The sequence below is a fragment of the Stegostoma tigrinum genome, chromosome 11 (assembly GCF_030684315.1).
Source record: "Stegostoma tigrinum isolate sSteTig4 chromosome 11, sSteTig4.hap1, whole genome shotgun sequence".
Classification (NCBI taxonomy): Eukaryota; Metazoa; Chordata; class Chondrichthyes; order Orectolobiformes; family Stegostomatidae; genus Stegostoma; species Stegostoma tigrinum.
Window position 1 is genome coordinate 55050402 of NC_081364.1, and position 20730 is coordinate 55071131.

General features: G+C 39.9%; 1 protein-coding gene and 1 long non-coding RNA gene across 12 annotated transcripts in view; one reads left to right on the forward strand and one right to left on the reverse strand.

Annotated features, from left to right (window-relative positions):
- The window catches only part of LOC125460242 (uncharacterized), an 84490-nt gene extending 66182 nt beyond the window's left edge, over positions 1 to 18308 (reverse strand). The window contains exon 1 of the long non-coding RNA XR_007249226.1: positions 18144 to 18308. This is a non-coding gene — a long non-coding RNA (uncharacterized LOC125460242). The remainder of the gene's footprint in view (positions 1 to 18143) is intronic.
- bsnb (bassoon (presynaptic cytomatrix protein) b) overlaps positions 1 to 20730 on the forward strand; it is a 468557-nt gene that overhangs the window by 399339 nt on the left and 48488 nt on the right. For 8 of the 11 annotated variants that reach the window (XM_048547454.2, XM_048547450.2, XM_048547452.2 and 5 more), the window contains one exon: positions 13714 to 13811. The exons of the other annotated variants lie outside the window; for them this stretch is intronic. The gene's annotated coding sequence lies outside the window, so the exon portion shown is untranslated. The remainder of the gene's footprint in view (positions 1 to 13713; positions 13812 to 20730) is intronic. 11 annotated transcript variants of the gene reach the window in all.

The window sequence follows — 20730 nt, forward strand, 5'->3', positions numbered from 1 at the left end:
AGTGCCACAACAATGCTACCTGAAAGTTGAAGGAACAGCAACTCATATTCCACTTAGGAACCCTGCAGCCTAATGGTATCAATGTGGACTTCACAAGCTTCAAAATCTCCTCTATCCCTACCACATCCCAAAATCAGCCCAGTTCGTCCCCGCCTCTCTAACCTGCCCTTCCACCTATCCACTCCTCCCACCTCAAGCCCCACCCCCACCTCCTACCTACTAATCTCATACCTCCCCCTTGACCTGTCCATCCTCCTTGGACTGACCTATCCCCTCCCTATCTCCATACCTACACTCACCTTTACTGGCTCCATCCCTGCCTCTTTGACCAGTCTGTCTCCTCCCCACCTATCTTCTCCTGTACCCATCTTCTATCCACCTCCCCTTCTCTCCCTATTTATTTCAGAACCCCCTCTCCCTCCCCCATTTCTGAAGAAGGATCTCGGCTTGAAACATTAGCTTTCTTGCTCGTATAGTGTTGCTTGGCCTGCTGTGTTCCTCCAGCTCGGCACTTTGTTACATCTCTGTTGGACTATAACCTGATATTGAGTGATTTCTTACCTTAGTCTTGATAGACAGTCCTTTAAGGATCACAGTTGTTCAAGAGGCACTGTGAGTTGAAGTGTAATTGTGTGATGAAGTGGAAGACTAGTGTAAGGCCCTCATGCTGCTGAGTTTTTGCTCTTAATCCTGTTACTCCATCTTGGCTATTAAATATCTCAATACGTCCGGGTCTTTAAAATGAAACCCTCCCACCAAAAAGCAATTCAGTTAATAGACTGCTTTCACAAACCCTGACATGTAGTTTAAAGCAACTTTGTTGGAATCTGAGGAATCAGTTATTTTACTATCTTCTTGGCTGTAGTTGGTTTGCAGCTCAGAGGAAGCAAGGGAATAATATTGGGATATTTAATTTGTATGTGAAAAATCATCAGGTTTTTGCTCCCTAGAACTACTGCCATAGTAACTCCAGTAAGCTGCTGCAGCACAGGTTGTTGAATTGATGTGGGACCATGAAAACAAATTTGAGGCCTGTTGTATGCATTCATGATGGAAACAGTTTGAGCTTGCACGGCACGATGCTCAGATTTCATGTCCTCAGTCTGAATTTCTACTGCAACACTCTCTCAGGCAGCAGTAGAGAATGAACTGGAGATGTTAGAGATCTCACAATCTTCAGCCTGGAAGTAGGACCAGTATGAATGGTGGTTCGCAATAACAAAGGCCCGAGAAAGCTGGCAGAAGTACTGTTCGAATTGTTCAGGCCTTGTTAGGGTCACACTTGGAGCTCTGTGCAGAATTTTGTCTCAATATTTATGGAAAGATTCATTGTAGGTGGTACAGTGAAGGTTCACTTGATTGATTCCTAGGATTTGACAGTTATTCTATGATGAAAGATTGACTAAATAAACTACTTGGATACTCACTTCATAATATCTTGCTCAATGACGCTCAGTTCTGTTACCACCATGGTCACTTCTGTCCTTAACATATCACAGTCTTGGTACAAATATGAACAAAAGAATTGAATTTCAGAGGTAAGGTGAGAGTCATTGTTCTAGAGACCAAGGTCAGTTTTGAACAAGTGTGGCATCAAGGAATTCCACCAAAAATGGAGTCAATGGAAATCAAGGGAAAAAATTCTCTGCAGGTTGGAGTCATACCTGACACAAAGGAAGAAGGTTCTGGTGGTCATTCTCAGCTCCAGGAAGCATCTGCTCAAGTTCCTCAGGATAGTGTCCTTGGCCCAACCGTCTGCAGCTGCCTTACCAATGACCTTTCCTCCATCATCAGGTCAGAAGTAGGAGTGTTTGCTGATTACTGCACAATCTTCAGCACCATCTGTGACTGTGACTCCTTGGATACTGAAACAGCCGGTGTGCAAATGCAACAATCTCTGAACAATAACAAGGCTTAGGCTGACAAGTGGCAAATAACATTTGTGCCACACTTGCCAGGTAACACTCAATTCCAAGAGAGAGACATTCCATATTATGACAATTACTGTATCCATCACGATCAACATCCTGTTTTCACTGGCCAGATACTGAACTCAACTAGTCATGTAAGTACTGTGGCTGTAAGAGCAAGTCAGGATCTAGTAACATTGCCGAGAGTAACTCACCACCTCAAATCCTGTTTCCCATCTACAAAGCGCAAGTCAGAAAATGATGGAATACTGCTCACTTGCCTGGATAGCTGCAGCTCCAATAACACTCAAGAAGCTTGACACCATCCAGGACAAAGCAGTCTATTGCCACTACAAACATTCACTCCCTCCACTGCTGACACTCAATAGCTACACTGTGTACAATTCACAAATTGCACCTTAGATAATGCCTTACAAACCTACAACCCTGCCATCTAGAAGGACAAGGGCAGCAGATACATGTGAAAACCGTCATCTGCAAGATCCCTTTCAAGCTACTGATCACCCTGACATGGAAATATATCACTGTTTCTTCAGTATCACTGGGTCAAGATCCTAAAATTCCCTCCCTATTGGAATTATGGGTGCATCTACACCAAGTGGATTACAATGACTCAAAAAGGCAGCTGTTTAAGGATGACTAGGGATGGGAAATAAACGCTGACTCAGCCCATATCCAGTGAGTGAATAAAGAAAAATAATAGTCAATACTGTCTGAAGAGCAGGGCTATGAGAGGTGTTTGCATTGAAATGTAAAAGGTTCTGAAGTGACTTGCAAGATAGACATTGACCATTTGTTTCCCCTGCTTAGACCAGCTTGAATATGGGAGCACAGTCTCAGCATAGGAGACCAATTGTTTAGTACTCGCCTGAGACAAAGTGTCTTCAATCAAAGTTTCATGAATCTTTGGAATTCATGATCCCATTGTGGATATATTTAAGGCTGGCCGAGACAGGTTTTGGTCTCTCAGAGAGTCAAGAGAATGGGGGAGTGGGTGGGAAGATCGAGCTGAAGCAGAAGGTCAGCCATGATTGTGTTCAATGGCAGTGTACATTTAAGCAGCTGTGAGGTCTCCTCCTGTTTATATTTATTATGTGCTTCAGTGGGAGAAAGGGGCTCTTTGAAGATGAGAGGCGGAAATGGCCTCCTGTTGAGACTGCTTTTCCCCTCCTTTCTCCTCCTTTTCCTCTATACGTAATGCATGCAGCCCAAAATAGGAATGTGCTCTTAAGTTGGTAACATATCTCAGCACCGATGTCTTCCTGGTAAAGCAGCAGATCTGGCCATGTTGGCATTACAGCAACCCCTAGTATAAATCCTTAAAAAAAGTTTAAAAGAAGACCGTAACATTCATCATTGCAAGGCATTCATTCTCGATTGCATGACCCAGTACTCTCAATTATCATAATAAATGCTTCATGCAAATGTTGGAATAAAGGTGATAATGGGAACTGCAGATGCTGGAGAATCCAAGATAACAAAGTGTGGAGCTGGATGAACACAGCAGGCCAAGCAGCATCTCAGGAGCACAAAAGCTGACATCAGATGAGGGTCTAGGCCCGAAACATCAGCTTTTGTGCTCCTGAGATGCTGCTTGGCCTGCTGTGTTCATCCAGCTCCACACTTTGTTATCTTGGAATAAAGGTTAATTGTGTTAAGATAAAACTTTGAAAAATTAGGTGAATGTTCAATTGTATTTAATAAGCTGGTTGTCCTCTTCAGCATTATCAGGGCTCCCGTTGCTGATATCTAAATCAGTTGAAGACAAGACCCATCTCAACTACAGTTCACCATTAGTATTCACTGTCCTCCCTGACATATGATGTATAGCCATTTGGCCAGTGACCACTGCGCTATTGTCGTAGTGCAACTCTACAACAACAAAATAATGATATTGAGAAAAGAGAATGTGTGACCTAGTCAAAGGACGTCAGTGGTGCATGGTAAAGGGGAAAAGATGTTTGAGTGAATGATATAGATATATTTAAAGGGGAACTAGTAAATATACCAGGGTAAAGATTGCAATTATACCTTTAGAGGAGAAAAGATGGATAGAGGCTCAAGTAAACACTGACATAAAATGGTTGGGTCATATAGCCTGTTCTGCGTGGTATATCCTGTGTAGTATTTAAACACCTTGGCCCATTGAAAGCATCTGAGACATTGGTAAATAAAAAAGACACACTGTGAATTCCAGATAACAAAGTGTGGAGCTGGATGAACGCAGCAGGCCAAGCAGCATCTTAGGAGCACAAAAGCTGACGTTTTGGGCCGAGACCCTTCAGCTTTAAGTGTAGCTTTCCATTCCATTCTGGGGTAGTTCCTCTATGTCTGAGGATGTAAGTGAACAGAATGGCATCTTTGTAAATGTTTTAGTTCACTGAGTTTTATTTCAATTAATTACAAAATTGAAGAACCCAGGAGGAAGCTCCTTTATTAAACAGCATCAGGATATGAAACGTAAAGAGTGATTCCAGTGAATGGGATGAGGAGGTTAGGGTAACTTACTTCTATGTTCGCAAAATCTGCTGAAAATAGAACAAGAAATGTCACATAACTGCAGAGTTCATCTAGTGTTACAGATTCTGAGAGCAAATACTTTATATTTTAAAGCTCAGGTAGCAGTTTATGTAGGTTAAGTGAATGACTATACATCATGGCCCAATTATTACTGGAGTTTCTGTGAAATGCCAGTTGGGTTGATATTACTTAGATATTTATAGCAGGTCATCCATGTCAGGAAATTGTTGACCTTCAACCCTCAATTTCCTCATGATAATGGGTGGAGCAAAAGTTGTCTAGGAACACTAAAAAAATTTTTTGGTCTTTGTGCAAATCAATCAGTTCACATTTTTAAATGGAATTGTAGGCATTAATGTGGAATTAAAGAGTTGTAACTGTACTTTTTGATCTGTACACACTTGCATATGGCACCACATAAGTGAGCACATTACATCAATTTACCAGGCAGCTAATTGGAGGAAAAGTGGAGTAATAAATTCAACAAATCTATTTCAACTAACAGGCAGTTGGGCTAGTAAAGATTGCATCTAATGTATTTAATCTACAGACATAAAACTACAGGAAGTGAAAATTCTTTGTTACTTTGTAAGGTAATTCCACAGAATTCTGGGATATCAATATAGCATTACAATTGACTTCATTCAGTGTGAACAACATATACTATAGTTTCTGACAGGTGCAGAGAATGTAATAAGATAGGACTCTCAACAAAATTGCATTTCACACATGACACTCTCATGGTTCAATGAACACTTGACCATCCATTATTGTTTTTTTTGTTTAATCCACATTGCTATTTAGTATTTTTTCTTTATTCTTTAGTTTTTTTTTCTTTAGTCAGTGAGTAACTCAACATGGTGTTATTACAATGTTTTGTTAAAATGGCTCCACATAATTCTTGTCCAACTCTTGTTAACCAAATTATGACAGCCATTCACACTGGGAGCCAGACGTCAAACTCAGAATGTAGAATGGACAAGGATAATTTTTTTAAAAAAGCAGAGAGAGGAGTATATGTCTTTAAGTCTATGTTTGAATTCTTATCGAGTTAGTGGAAAATGGCACTGCTGACAACAAATCCTACGCTTTCTGTCAGTTGCTGAGAATGTAAGGGACAAGGCTCATTTTAACAAAGGTCATTAAACCTGACAACAAAAATATTGATTCTGATGTCAAATGCATCTCCCATTGCACTTCCATTGGAGTCTAAGGAATCAGTACCATTTTTGTTATGTCTGAACATATCAGCGGTTTCCTGTTTCATCCCCATGAAGCATTAAACCTATTATCACTGTCTGATGCTTTTGTTTGATCTTGACCATGCCTTGTCTGTAGAGTTGGGTTACATTCTTCACATTGCAGCAACAGATGAACAGTGAGTTTCTAAAGAAAGTTGAGACATTCAGCGCAGTAATTGCTCATTTTCTTCCATTTAAAAAATGTTTTACTGATTGAAAGAGCAGCTGCAGTCATCTAGAGAAATTGAGGTAATCAATGAGATAATAGATCTGGAGCAGGTCAGGGCCAGGGTGAGCCTCTTTATATTTGTAGTCTAATTGCAGTGTTATCAGCAAGCTATGCATTGCTCTCTATGCAGAGTAAATTTAACAGCAGTGATTTTTAAATTAGCAGTAAAATCCAAAAGTTTCACCCTACAGTATATAAGCACAAATGAAAATTTAGTCTACTCATTTACTATTGTTCAAAATTTTATTTTACAAGAAAATTCCATCAGAAACTGGCTTTGTACACTGGCTTTGAAATTCTTCCCATCTCTGCTGCATAGATCACAAGTGAGTAAGATGGCGCTTCCACTTGGAGTAAGTTATGACATGAATGTCAATAGTTCATTATCAGAAATCAGTACTGAATCTTTTGTACAGTGTGATATTAAAGGATAAATTGATGGAGCAAATTTTACTGCTCTTGGGGTCGCTTTCCTGAGTCTGTGATTAAAACAGTTTGTTGTAAACACATTGCTTTTTGCACTGCTGAGACACATAGATCATCACGGTCTTGAGCTCAGGGCCCATTACGTAAGGGGCCAGCATGAGGAAAAGGTTGCATTGGCTTTCTGTGCTCTTAAAGTAGTGTAGCAGAACCTCAGCATTCTGCGTCAGTTGAAAAGCCTGTACAGTACTGAAGCTTAACAGAATCCTTCTGCTGTACTCCCCATGGAGCCTTCTCTCTTCTAGTGCCATTGCTGAGAACTTGTTATGGTTGGCTTCCGTTGAACCTTGTGGTTACAGCACCTAAAATACAAAAAGCATCCGACTGCATCTGAGAGTTGCTATGCAACAGATTACATAGGAAGTGACACTGATGCTACATGTGCCTTTTCTTCCAAAAACAATTTATTCAAGGCAGTGTTCAGCTATTTAAGATATGTGTTGCATCAATAATTATCATAGGAAATTGGTCAAAATCCAACCTAAAGGAACCAGGCGACAGTCTTTCTCTGATTTTGTTAAGGTTTGTGAATGAAGTAATGTCCATCGTATTATGTACTCCCAAGCAATTCTCCCAATCTGTGTCAATGATATAAGAATAATTTCAGATGAAAGAATAATGAAGGAGTTGTAGATTTATGTCAGAGCTTTCAAAGATATTGGATCACACCTAACTCTCATGTTCCTATTGGATTCTCTTCAAAAATAGTTATTTTATCTCGTTTTCTCACTTTCTTCTTTGAAATCACATAGTGCCACACACAGTCACAGTGTGAATGGGGAGACGTGAGCACTGCTTTTTCAAATCCCTGCTACCACCAGGGAGATGCGAGACATATGCAATAGGAAACTGCTGCAATGCTGTCCTCATGAATGGAAGGTCAAGAAAAGTCCACTGTTTTTATAGCACTTTTACCAGTCTTTTTGAAGTGATTGTCAGCAAACAATGTGTAGTTCTATTGTAATATAGGAAATGCAGCAACTAATTTGCACCCGGCAAACTCCCACCAATGGCAATGTGATGGAAAACAGGTTAATCAGTTGTTATGCTATTGACTAAGTATCACAAAATCACCGTTGTTATGGTACAGGAGGCCATTCAATCCACTGTGTCTCCACCAGGTCTCCAAATGAATGTTATGATTAAGTGCCATTCTCGTATTTCTTGCCCATTACAGTGCACATTATTTCTATTCAAGTAATCATCTAGTGCCCTCTTGTATGGCTTGGTTGAATCTACCTCAAGCATAATTCCAGGCAGTGCATTGCAGAATCTAACTGTTCTCTATGTGGAAAAAAACAACACAAATAACTGTGGATGCTGGAAATCAGAAATTGTTGCAAATGCTTAGCAGGTCTGGCAGCAGCTGTGGAGAAAAGGAGGAGTTAATGTTTCGGGTCCAGTGACTTCTTCGGAACTGATTATAGCTAGGAAAAGGTTGGTATGTAAGCTAAATGTTGAGTGAGGGAAGAAGGAAGGATTGAGCGACAGTGGAGATGAAGCATAAAGAAACAGAACAATTGGATAGACAAAGGATTGGGTGAATGTCAACCTCAGTGAGGCATAACCAACATGCGTAAATGACCATTTTGTTTCAGCAAACAGTGCAGGAGGCCAATGGCCCATTATTCCAGAGACAGCATAGGAAAGAACATTCCAATGAATTCCACTCCCTTGCACTTTTCTATAACCCTGCAATATTTTTCTACATCAAATATATATTTCCATTGCATTTTGAGAATGACTACTGAATCTGTTTCTACCTCACTGTCAGCATTGTTAGCCTGCTGCATATAACAGGTATTTTTTTCCCTCAAGTCCCCTCTCATTTTTTTGCTAGTTTTCTTAAACCAGTGACCTTTTATTTCATTCAGCCATGCACCTCTGGCAAGGTGAACATTTATTGTCCATCACCAAATGCCCTGGAGATGGAAAGCCGCCTTCTTGAACCACGGTATTTTTGTGTTATTAGTACATTCGTAGGGCTGCAAGGGTGGGAGCAGGTTAATTTTGACCCAGTGAAAGCATGATGACAAATTTTCAAGACAGGTGTATGAGTGACTTCGAGAAACTTACAGGGGGTGGTATTCCCCCTTCTTCAGAACTCAGGAGTTCAAAACTTGCTGTCAGACAAGTCTTGGCAAGTTTCTAAAGTGTAAACAATTTCTCCTTATTCATTCTACTCAAGTCCTTAAAAATTTTGAACATCTCCATTAAATCTTCATTTAACCTTAACTGCTGCAAGGGGACCAGTTCACTCTGCACATAACTGAGATGCCTTGTTATGGCATCTGTTCTGATGAAGGATCACTGGATCCAAAACATTATCTCTGCTTTCTCTCCACAGATGCTGTCAGATCTGCTGATTTTTTTTTTCCCCACAATTTCTGTTGATAGAACATAGAAAAGTACAGCACAGTACAGGCCCTTCGGCCCACGATATTGTGCCGTGGAATAATCCTAATCCAAAAATAAAATAACCTAACCTGCATTCCCCTCAATTCACTGCTGTCCATGTGCATGTCCAGCAGTCGCTTAAATGTCACTAATGACTCTGCTTCCACGACTACCACTGGTAAACTATTCCATGCCCTTACAACTCTCTGGGTGAAGAACCTCCCTCTATACCTTCCTCCTAACACCTTAAAACTATGACTCCTCGTGGCAGTCAATCCTGCCCTGGGGAAAAGTCTCTGGCTATCGACTCTATCCATGCCTCGCATTACCTTGTACACCTTGATCAGGTCACCTCTCTTCCTCCTTCTCTCCAGAGAGAAAAGTCCAAGCTCAGTCAACCTCTCCTCGTAAGACAAGCCCTCCAGTCCAGGCAGCATCCTGGTAAACCTCCTTTTCACCCTCTCCAAAGCCTCCACATCTTTCCTATAATAGGGCGACCAGAACTGGACACAATATTCTAAGTATGGTCTTACCAGGGTTTTGTAGAGCTGCAGCATAACCTCGCGGCTCTTAAACTCGATCCCCCTGTTAATGAAAGCCAAAACACCATACGCTTTCTTAACAACCTTATCCACCTGGGTGGCAACTTTGAGGGAGCTATGCACTTGAACACCAAGATCCCGCTGTTCCTCCACACTGCCGAGAATCCTGCCTTTAATCCTATATTCAGCCATTAAGTTCGACCTTCCAAAATGCATCACTTCGCATTTATCCAGGTTGAACTCCATCTGCCATTTCTCAGCCCAGCTCTGCATTCTGTCAATGTCTCGCTGAAGCCTGCAATAGCCCTCGATACTATCAACGGCACCTCCAACCTTTGCGTCATCAGCAAACATACTAACCCACCCCTCAACCTCCTCACCCAAGTCATTTATAAAAACTACAAAGAGCAGAGGCCCAAGAACAGAGCCCTGCAGGACACCACTCAGCACTGACCTCCAGGCAGAATACTTACCATCTACAACCACTCTCTGCTTCCTGTCAGCCAACCAGTTCTGAATCCAGACAGCCAAATCACCCTGTATCCCATACCTCCTGACTTTATAAATGAGCCTGCCATGGGGAACCTTATCAAATGCCTTGCTGAAGTCCATGTACACCACATCCACTGCTCGACCCTCGTCAACCTGTCTCGTGACTTCCTCAAAGAACTCAATAAGATTTGTAAGGCAATACCTGCCCCTCACAAAGCCATGCTGACTCCCTTTAATCACGCTATGCTTTTCCAAATAGTCGTAAATCCTATCCCTCAGAATTCTTTCCAAAACCTTGCTGACCACAGACGTAAGACTGACTGGTCTGTAATTTCCAGGGATTTCCCTATTCCCTTTCTTGAAAAGAGGAACAACATTTGCCTCCTTCCAATCTTCCGGTACAACTCTCGTGGAGAGTGAGAAAGCAAAGATCTTCGCCAGCAGCTTAGCAACCTCCTTTCTCGCTTCCCAGAACAACCTGGGATAAATCTGGTCTGGCCCTGGGGACTTATCAATCTTAATGTTTGCCAAAATTTCCAGCACATCAACTTCCTCAATCTTGATCTGTTCAAGCCTGTTTTCCTGCTCCTCAAAGTTCTCATTCATAATGATGTGCCTCATCATGGTGCTAATCCAGCAAATCATTTCTATACTTCCTCCAAGATTGCAAAAGTACCCTATACCCCTAAACTGTCCAAAATCCCATGCCATCAGGTGGCAATTTTCACTGTTTCCAGTACTTTATGGCTTTTCTTGCAATTATCTCTTTGTGTAATTTTTTTTAAGTGCCAATTTTCTGAAACTCTCCCATACTGTAAAAGAGATATGGTGAAATGTACCCACCAACATTCATCTTGCAAATATAGCCTGGGCTCTTGTAATTTAGTGTTCTCAAACACATTTCTTAAAGAAAGTGAGACATTTAATCCTGGTAGAGGGCATGGTTTTTTTTCTATTTTATGTATATTTTGCTCTATGTTGAAGTTTTAGAGGATTTTTCTACCATTGAATTCATTATTTATTCTCAGTTCAGACTGTCTTTTCAACAGCACTGTGCATGTGATATGGATGGGTATTACTTTAAGAATTCTGTAAATGGTCCCTGATTTCACCGATGGACCAGCAAATACAACCACATTTGTTGAAGAGTTCTATCTGCATTGTTATGATCAAACCCCGGGCAAGCTTCCGCAATTCATTACAGGTTCCAGATGGGATATGTTTAGTTCCTGGGTGAGGAAGAATGAACCAGATCTCGTCTATTTATATGCCACCTCACCAGCTGCAACAGGTTCATTTGAAAATTGGTTCCCTTCCCATGTGGGTATTGTTCTTACGGACCCAGGGGAACTTGTGTTTTAAAAGAAGCCAGTTTAATCAGGCTTTCTTGAGTAATCAAATGTTGAATATACTAATTACTAAATGGAAGAAGAATTTGCAATGCAAGACTCTTGTACACACCAATTCAAAATAAGATGTAAAAGGATAAATGTTTAAAAAAAGACTGATTCATGGATCAGGTTTTGAGTTATTCTCGAATAGTTGGAGGTTTCAGCTGTCGTAGTAAAACTCATGACTAGCCCTGATGTTGATAGTTAAACAGTCACTTCGCAATCCTTAGCCTTGCAGATTGATTGAGATTTTGTAGTTCTAATCTCCTTTGACCATGAGTGAATTCCGGCATTCAGTGCAAAGCGAGCCTTTGTTGTCTTCTTTAACTGGTTTGCAGCATTTAGAGTGAGAGAGACACCTACTTGCAACACGCAGGTAACTAGGCTATAGTTTTTTAACTGTGGCAGCATTCTAACATTTGAACAAAGGCGATTTAAGCAAGGGCAATCAGCCCCCACTCTGTGGAAGTTGCAACTGGCTTTTCAATTACTATTCTTGTGTATTTGTCAAAGGGAAAAACATAAAATATGCCTGCATATTTGGCACTTAATCTGCATAGATTCTGTTTGAACACAGTATTCATCAGCTCCTCATTATCTTTGTGTACACAATAGATTACAGTCCAGTTGTTTTGACTTGCCACTCCACCACCTCCCTGTCTAATCTAAAACTACCTGGCAAACACTGTGATAATGGAAACTGCAAATGCTGGAGAATCCAAGATAATGAAATGTGAGGCTGGATGAACACAGCAGGCCCAGCAGCATCTCAGGAGCACAAAAGCAAAAGGCAAACACTGTACTGTGACGATGGAAGATTGTGAAATCAATGTATTGAATTTATTCAGTAACAAGACGCCTCAGGGTTATGTCAACAGAGGGTGCAATTTCAACAAGTTATTGCCAAGCATTCTTTTTACCAAAAAAAAACATGAAAAGCAAAAGTTTTAAATGCCACAACAACTTAATGGTTGGCAGTTCCTTTTCACCATTCCAATAGATTTATGTTTAATTTTGACATGTTTTCATAACTTTTCTCAGACCATTCTGACACTTCTTTCTAACAGCTCTTGTCCCTTTAAATTTTGCATGTTTGTGAATTCAATTCTGACCCTTGGTATTGTTGGCTGCATCAATCCACATCAATATAGTTAAGATTTCCTTAGAAAATTTAGTACAAACATCAAACTTCCAAATCTAATTCAGACTACCACCACACATTTTGGGTTAAACTGTTCATATCCAGAAATCTACACTGTAATCAGACTGATTTATTAAATGATGTTGTTTAAAATTTAAACGTCATAGAATATTAGATAACACTGGATATTTATAACTGGAGCTGGGTTTAAATCCAGCACAGGTACTTCGAATGCGAAATCTTCTCCCTTTGCTTCTCACGCCATCCCGTGTGAAGAAGGTGTAAGGCAACCATACAACATAGTGCAGAAAACAAACTGAGCAGAAAAAGAAAAGATCCAAAGGAATGTTGCTGTGAAACCACAGTACCAAACAAACTTGGCACAAAATGTGTTCTCATCTTCAGAAAGGTTACAATGGAGAGATTTCCTTCTTAACTTTAGGTTATGATGTATTTGTTGCAACCTTTGAATCTAATGAAAAATGTTGAAGCAGAATCATAAAGGGAAAGTATTAAATTCTCCATTTTTGACATCCACGCAGTTGAATAAGTACTTACAAAAGAATTAATAAGAAATCTTTGTTTAGATTCATTACCAGTTTAAGTGCCATACCCTTTCTGTCTCATATGAATTAACAGCTGTAACATCAAAATAGAAAAGCATTTCCTTCCTGTCACATGGAATTATAATGCCCCATTAATCTGTATTCACTCCTACGATATGACAATTCTAATCCAAGTGCAACATTTTTTGATAAACTATTTTTTGTTTTGAGGTGTAAAATATTCATTTATAATACATTTTGCAGCTGTCATTTGCCATTGTGTTGCAAAGTTTTGCATGAAGTGAATAAACTGAAACATTTTCAAAAGAAAAGCTGTTTAGCTGTAGCTCATCGAATCTAACCAGACGACATTCACTTAAAAGCAAATATGTGAACTGTCAGCCAATGAGGGAAGGGGAGATTATGAGCAGCGCATCGTCTGAAAGTGATAAATCTGACAAAAGAGAAAAGATAAGAATTTGGGATAAGCAGCTTTCCATCACTCTGGATATCGAGTTACTAAACCATCAGTCAGTGTTTTTTTTATTCACTGGAACAAACAGTGCTGCAATGCTTCATTATCAGTTTCCTGAACCACTGTCCTGAGCCTGTGGATGTCAGTAATCTCATCCAACTTAAAGCCTGCTTGTCAGGCAGAAACGAAGATAAGCAAAATAAGTTCTTTTCTTACTTGTTTTGGCCCAAATCAAACAAGGTTCAAGGTTTTGATGGATCATCCTTTATTTACAATGTAGTGTGGCTCCCTTACATAATCTTGTTTTTTATATATTTGCTCCTCAGGCTATGCAGATTTTAAGGAAAAAGACTGGTGAGCTGTACTAAAATCCAAGCCATGACCACTCTTGAATGATTTCAAGGAAGAATGTGAAAGGATCTTGGTAAGGATTGGTTCTGCAGTGTTCTTTGTTATTCATTGACAGGACAGGGTCTGGGTCAGCATTTGGTGTCCATCCTACAGAAAGGTGGTAGAGTCACCTTCTTGAACTACTTTAGTCCGTATGATGTAGGTACAGCCATAGTGCTAATTGGAAAGGAATTCTAGGTTTTTGACCTGCGGACAGTGAAGGGCCTACTATATGGTTTCAAGTCAGGCTGGTGTATTCTTCATAGATCTCCCTGATCTGGCACTTGCATTGTTTTTTGCTGCGTTGTAAATGTGTGTCTTTACAGTGTGCCATCTTGCTTATGTCAAGAAACACTGGTCACCTCAATATGAGATTGTTAAAATTCAACAACATGAAATTGTTCCTATCCTTATAGTGCTGAAAATAAGACAGACCTGACTTTGTTATAGCATCTTTCACAATCTCAAAGAGACCCAAAGTGCTTTACAGCCACTGGAAGTGTAGTCACTGTTGTAATATAGGAAAGTTTTGACATTTAGGCTTCAGATAACAAGATCTCATTGTTTTCTTTCTTTTATTCTTGGAATATATGTGTGACTGGCAAGAACGTTTTCGATTGAATGATTTGCTCAGTTTTTACACAGGGTAGTTGAGAGACACCTGCCTTTTGTTGCAACAATTTGACAAGGTTCATGGCAACATTACAGATACTGGCTTTTCGCTTCCAGATTGGTTTTAAATTGAATTCAAACAGTCAAACTGCCATGGGATTTGAATTTTTATGCTTGGGTTACAAGCTCAGTGTCACAACCATAACCCATGAGAAGGCTTTGTGTGTAAATATCCCTGCAGGTGTGAAAAATTGTGGTGATGGTGATGATGGAGGGGTGATTCTATTTCAGAAGCCAGGTTATGTGGAGGCTGGAATAGCCTGGGCTCAACCAAACATCAAGGTGATTAGTGCAATGTTCATCTCTAAGTGGGGGAAAGGTCTGACCACAACTAGCAGAGGTTGGAAACTCACATTATGTTAAATCAAGGCAATGAGCTTACACCTTGCTGCTCTGTGTAATTGAAGTGGAGGAACAAAGGCTGTTTAGCCATTTTAGTTTTATCTGACATCCTTACCTGTTTTAGAGTCTGTGGGACTGTTTTGTTTCTCTTTTTCAAAACTTTTAACCCTTCACTTGTCATTAAATCGGGCACTGAATTAGTTTGAAGTTTTACTGATGATTCATTTTATTTCAAATGAGTTGTTTAGCTTCTAGCTTCTTCTATTTTATAATCACAATTTCTAGTCTTCCTGTCCCAGCATTACAGTAATTCTTTTTTCTGCATGAATCTTATTGATTTGAATTTTTGTTTTAAAAGCCCAGATTATGTCCCGGTAAGCTTTTTTCCAATATGTGTAGATTTAGCCGCTTCAGTGATCTAAAACATGACCCTGTCTCTGCTGTTCATCTCTGAATCCTCCAAGTATTCAAATTACTGGACATAAACTTGACTTGAGAAATCACTGATGCTTAGATTTTTTTTAGATCTATTTAAAATGCTTTAATGCTACCATTGATTGCAGATGTACAGGCCTCCCTCTGTCACCTGCACTCCTATAATGTAAACAGCAATACATTCCAGAAAGCAACAGCACGGCAATGTGTTAACATTTGGCTATCAGAATAAGGTATTTTTGCCAGTGTCAACCAAAGGAAGCCAGTCTGTATATGTGTCTTCTAGACCACTGTTTGAGTGCTTTTCAGCTACAGAGACTAGCTCTTGAAATTGAAGCTAAAAGCACAAGCAGAGTAAGAAGGTCACTTTCCACAACAAAAAAAACCTTTTTAAAATGTCAATATTCTGTTTTCTCTTGTCATTGTTGTGACAGTGTTTGTCAACTGTTACACATAGATCCTTTTCACGATTCACCTAATGGTACTGTCATGGCTGTGTTAACAGATTAATAGCCCAGAGAACATGAGTTAAAATCATAGTGTGGTTATTTGAAATCTGTTTAAAAGGAATCTGGAAATCAGGAGCTGGTGTTGAATAGCCGTGTGACTGTGTTGTATTAGAACAAAAAAGGCAGTTAATTCTTAACTGCTGTCTGAAGTGAGCTAGTAAAGCATTCCTGCAGATAAATATGCAATAAATGCTTGTCTTGGCCAGTTTTGTGTTCTTCGGAATAATTTGTAAAGCTGAAACCTGGTTTATTTTTGTCTATAGATAAGTTAAACTACAGTTTAAATTGTGGCTAGCGCTCCTTTGCACAAGAAATATGAAATGTCATCAAGGAATAAATCATGTGGAATTGGTGCCTCTTATATAATAAGTCACAGTGTCCACAAATATTTTTAGATATAACTTACTGGTGCTGCAGTGCATAGGAGCTACGTGTTATTCACATTGTTATGCTAACCAGTGCTAACCTGTGTTGTCCAATTAGCTGTGCAGATTGTGCTGTAAACATTAGGCAGCAGATTTTGCCTGCTGGCAACTGTGAAATAGACAAGAACTACTGATGGCTGACCAACTTTTTCAACGTCTATAGAAATCTGATTTGGAATTTGAATGTCCCACATATATGTGAGGCGCTGGTAACATCCACCATTAATCTGAGCAAAAGGTTCTGATGGAGATAAGGCCAGCCAACACTCAAAGCGGTCAAAGAAGCCCTTTATTGAAAATATATGCCCTAAGTGATTTGTTTCCTGCTTTTCTTTGTTTCCAAAAAGCGAACGCAAGTGAAATGACTTGCAAATCCTTAAGATATCTCTGAAAACAGAAAAAGAAATTGAGGGCGCTCATGGGATAGTGAAGTGGAAAGAAAGATGAAAATATTGAGATGAAAACTGCATTGGTGTTGCATACTTTCCTTATATAAGTTTACTGGTTAACCATGATATTTTTGCAAGGCAATGTCTCAAGTCGACACTGACACTGTAAATATGTAACGTGAATAACACAGTGAACAGAACGTGAGTAGAATAACAAACTGTGTACCTGGAATTGGGAAATGCTGGTTTAATCAAGTGACTTGTCAGACTAAATTGAAGAGTAGCTTTCATTAAGGCTAGTGGTGTGTAATGGAACTGTCAGTACCTCTCTCAGAACAGAAAATATGGCAAGATTCATCTTTGTGTTTAAAGGTTTTGAGAAGATTTGTGGCTTGGGTTGTGGATGAGGTTGTAGACTTGCTTGCGAGCCGGTGTGTTTGATTGTAGATGTTTCATATCTCTGCTAGGTAACAGCATCAGTGTACCTCCGGTGAAGCGCTGGTGTTTTGTCCCACTTGTTATTTATATGCCTCATTTTGCTGGGATGGTTGGTATCACTTCTGGTTCTGTTTATCAGTGGTTATGTACCGGTTGGAACGGATTTCTGGAGGCTTGGCATTCCAACCGGAACTCCATCAACAAACACATTGAACTGGATACACTATACAAACCACTGAGAAACAGAACCAGAAGTGATGCCAATCACCCCAGCAAACTGAGGCACATAAATAACAAGCAGGACAGAACACCAGTGCTCCACCAGAGGTACATTGACGATGTTACCAAGCAGGGTGATAAAACTTCGGCAATCAAACACACCGGCTTGGCGAGCAAGTCCACAATTTATGGATTGCCTGATCTGACAAGAGTATCTATAACCCTTAATTTACAGACACTACTTTATTTTGCAATGTATAAAAATATTTTCACAAGCTATGCACCACTCCATCTAACTAACTGTTTTTGAAATACAGTGGGAATAGTATCGGTGATTATCACACTGCCTTTTGACCTCTGAGTTAACGATTAATTACAATCCATGGTAGTGTGATAAATGTTTCACATGTTCGCTGGCTGTCAGGGTCCTATGGCAAATGAATTTGTCCAATCTTGACATATTTCTAAATGAAAGTAGACTTATAGTGAAAACCTACCTCTTTTCAACACAAATGGAAACCCCGTTATTTGTCCATTGTGTTCAGAGCACATGTGGGGGACACAGAGTTTTCACAAATATAAATGGATACAAGTATGTATTCTTCCTCAAACAAAGTTTATAGCTCAATTATCTTAGCAAACAGAAGTGGAATCATTGCATGATTCACTTTCTGAATTATCAGAACACAGCTAAATTAGTAAGTGCAATGCTAACTTTATACTCCAGTCACAATAGATTCTAGTTCTGGTGAAAGCAAAACAAAAATGCACATGTGCTGCTAATGCTTTTCAGCTGGGTCCCTTTCAGTTATGTTCAAAGTAATTGTGAGGGACAATAATACCTTCAGTTATATCACAGTCAAGGTGTTATTCTTTCCATGCACAGCAGCGGATGTAGCATTTAAAATCATGATTATAGCTTCAACATGGTTCTCACCTCTCCTCCGCTTCCATCTGAAAACATTACGCTTTTACTAAGGAACGGTACACACACTATTTTTGCCTTTCAGTATTTGCCTGAAATGTGAACTTCAACATGGTGTTCAACATACGATGAGCCTTATCCTAGTCCACTCCTGAGATTTGTACTTCCAATGACAGCCTGCACTTAAAACAGGTTAGTGATCAAAAGCAATAGATTTTCCCTCCTTAACCTGCAAGCACTGAAGTCAGCTTCTAATGCCTAATCCACAGAGACTGAGCCTAACTGTACAGCCCGGATTGCTAGCCAAGCTGAGCTCAGCGACCTTCATGGACTGAATTTAAGACTTACACAATGGTCCACAGAATTGGACAGAAAACACGGTAATGAAACCTTCTATAAAGCCCGTCTGGCCATCACTCATGCTCCAAATGAGCCTCCCCCCCCGTCTGCTTCATCAAATCCCATCAGACTGTCTTTCTATTCCTTTCTCCATCACGTACTTAAGCTAGGTTCCTGTTAAGTGCACCGAGGCAGTTTGCCTTAACCGCTCCATGTGAAAAGCCCACATTTTAATCATTCTCTGTTTAAAGAAGCATCTCTTGAATTCTTTAATAGAAGACAATGGGGCTTATTTTAGAACTCCTTCGCAAGGTGAAACATCTTCTCTGCATCTACTCTATCACAGCTGATCATTAACTAATTATTTTAGAGGCATTGGGGTATGAATCATTATTTTTACAAATATTTTCAAATTACCGAGCTCAACAATTCCAGATGGAGCAAATGAAATACTGTGATTGCTAAAGCAATGGTTGCATTGTGGATATGAGATGAGCGGAATTTGAAGAGCTGTTCTTTCCGCCTACCACTTTCCATAGCTGGCAAAACTGCTGAGAGTACGATTGCATATTTTTTACAGGCAGAAAGAGTTAAACCACAAGGCTGCAATTCTGAAAGTAACTGTACTGTGCAAATTAAGATAGAACATATTGTTGGACTGGAGTACAAACAGCTACACTTTGCTTCTACGTATGTCATAATGGTCTACAGGCTAAGGAGGGACCCACATGCCAGCACTGACAAGCAACAAGGAAAGCATTGCACTTCCCTCATTTTAAACGAAATATGTTGTTACCTTTCGAGCATAAATAGCTTAGTGAAACCGAGTGCCACTGATAGAGCATCAAGAGATAGTGGAATGCACTATTTCAGATAGCATTTTTTCCACACTGCTGGGAGAGCTACATCAATAATAAAATTTTGACAAAAAAAATGTCGTCAAAGCTTTCACACATTCCAGTTGAGTCATTCATTTTTTCCTCTCTGGTGCACGACGTTGCTATCTAAGGACCCTCAGTATGTGGTATGGAAGTCCCACTGTTCCATGCATATTGCTGAATCCCCTGAGAGCAGCTCTAGGCTTAACATAGACGATCAAATGCTTTGAGGGCTGCTGTGAGTGTTTGTGCACTACAATAACATATGCACAAAGATGACATTCAAAGCAGTTCCTTTGAAGGTGAATTGCAGGAGACTGTCATGATGAAAAGATTTACTTTCAGTCCACATTACTAACTCCTCACTCCAAAATTGTTTCTAAAACAAGTCGTTGATGAGAAACATCATCTCTGTTTCTTTCCTAAGTTACTGACTATTTCAAGAATTTCCTGTTTTGCATTCCATTTATCTGTGGCAACCATGACTCAGTTGGTGGCCTCTGAAGGTTGTGAATTCAAATCCCACTCCAGGGCCTGAGCAAAACAATCAAGGCTGACATTCAGTGGAGAGATAGTAAGAACTGCCAATGCTAGACTCAGAAATAACACAGTGTGGAGCTGGAGGAACACAGCAAGCCAGGCAGCATCAGAGGAGCAGGTAAGTTGACGTTTCGGGTTGGGATCCTTATTTGCTGAAAAGAGAGATCCTGTCCTGAAAGGTCCACTTTTCTGGTACGCTGATGCTGCTTGGACTGTTATGTTCCTCCAGATACGTACTGTGAAACTACTGCATTGGTGGCTTTGTTGTTTATTTGGATGAGGCATTACATCAAGGTTTTGAGCACTCTCTTAGTTGGACATAAGACATTTCATTACGCAATTTTGACAGAGGAGGGGTTATCCCTGACATCCTCATTAATATTCATTCTTCAATTAATATCATACAAGTGGAATACTGATCATTATCATATTATGTTTGTATTACTTGCTGTGCAAAATTTAGCTATTACAATAATAGCAACACTTCACAAAACTGAGCACTTAGTACATTCTGTGGTCTTGAAAGGTGCCTTGTGTTAAAAAGTATTTCGTGCGTTATTTAATTTGATTCAGTTTGCTTATTACTTCATAAGTGGACTTTCTTTGCTATAAAGTACAATCTTTGCTGAATGACTTGCCCAACCCCTGACTCATTGGCTGACACTGCAGTCTCAACAGTCATCTTGCACTTTCTAACACAGGCTTCTACTGAAATCTACTTCAATAGCAGTCACATAGATTCCCCTGTGACCCACGTCAATGGAGTTTGGCTTAGGCTTGAAGTACCAAGACAAAAAAGTTAAGCTATTACTTGAACTATTTAATTAAAGCAATATTTGATG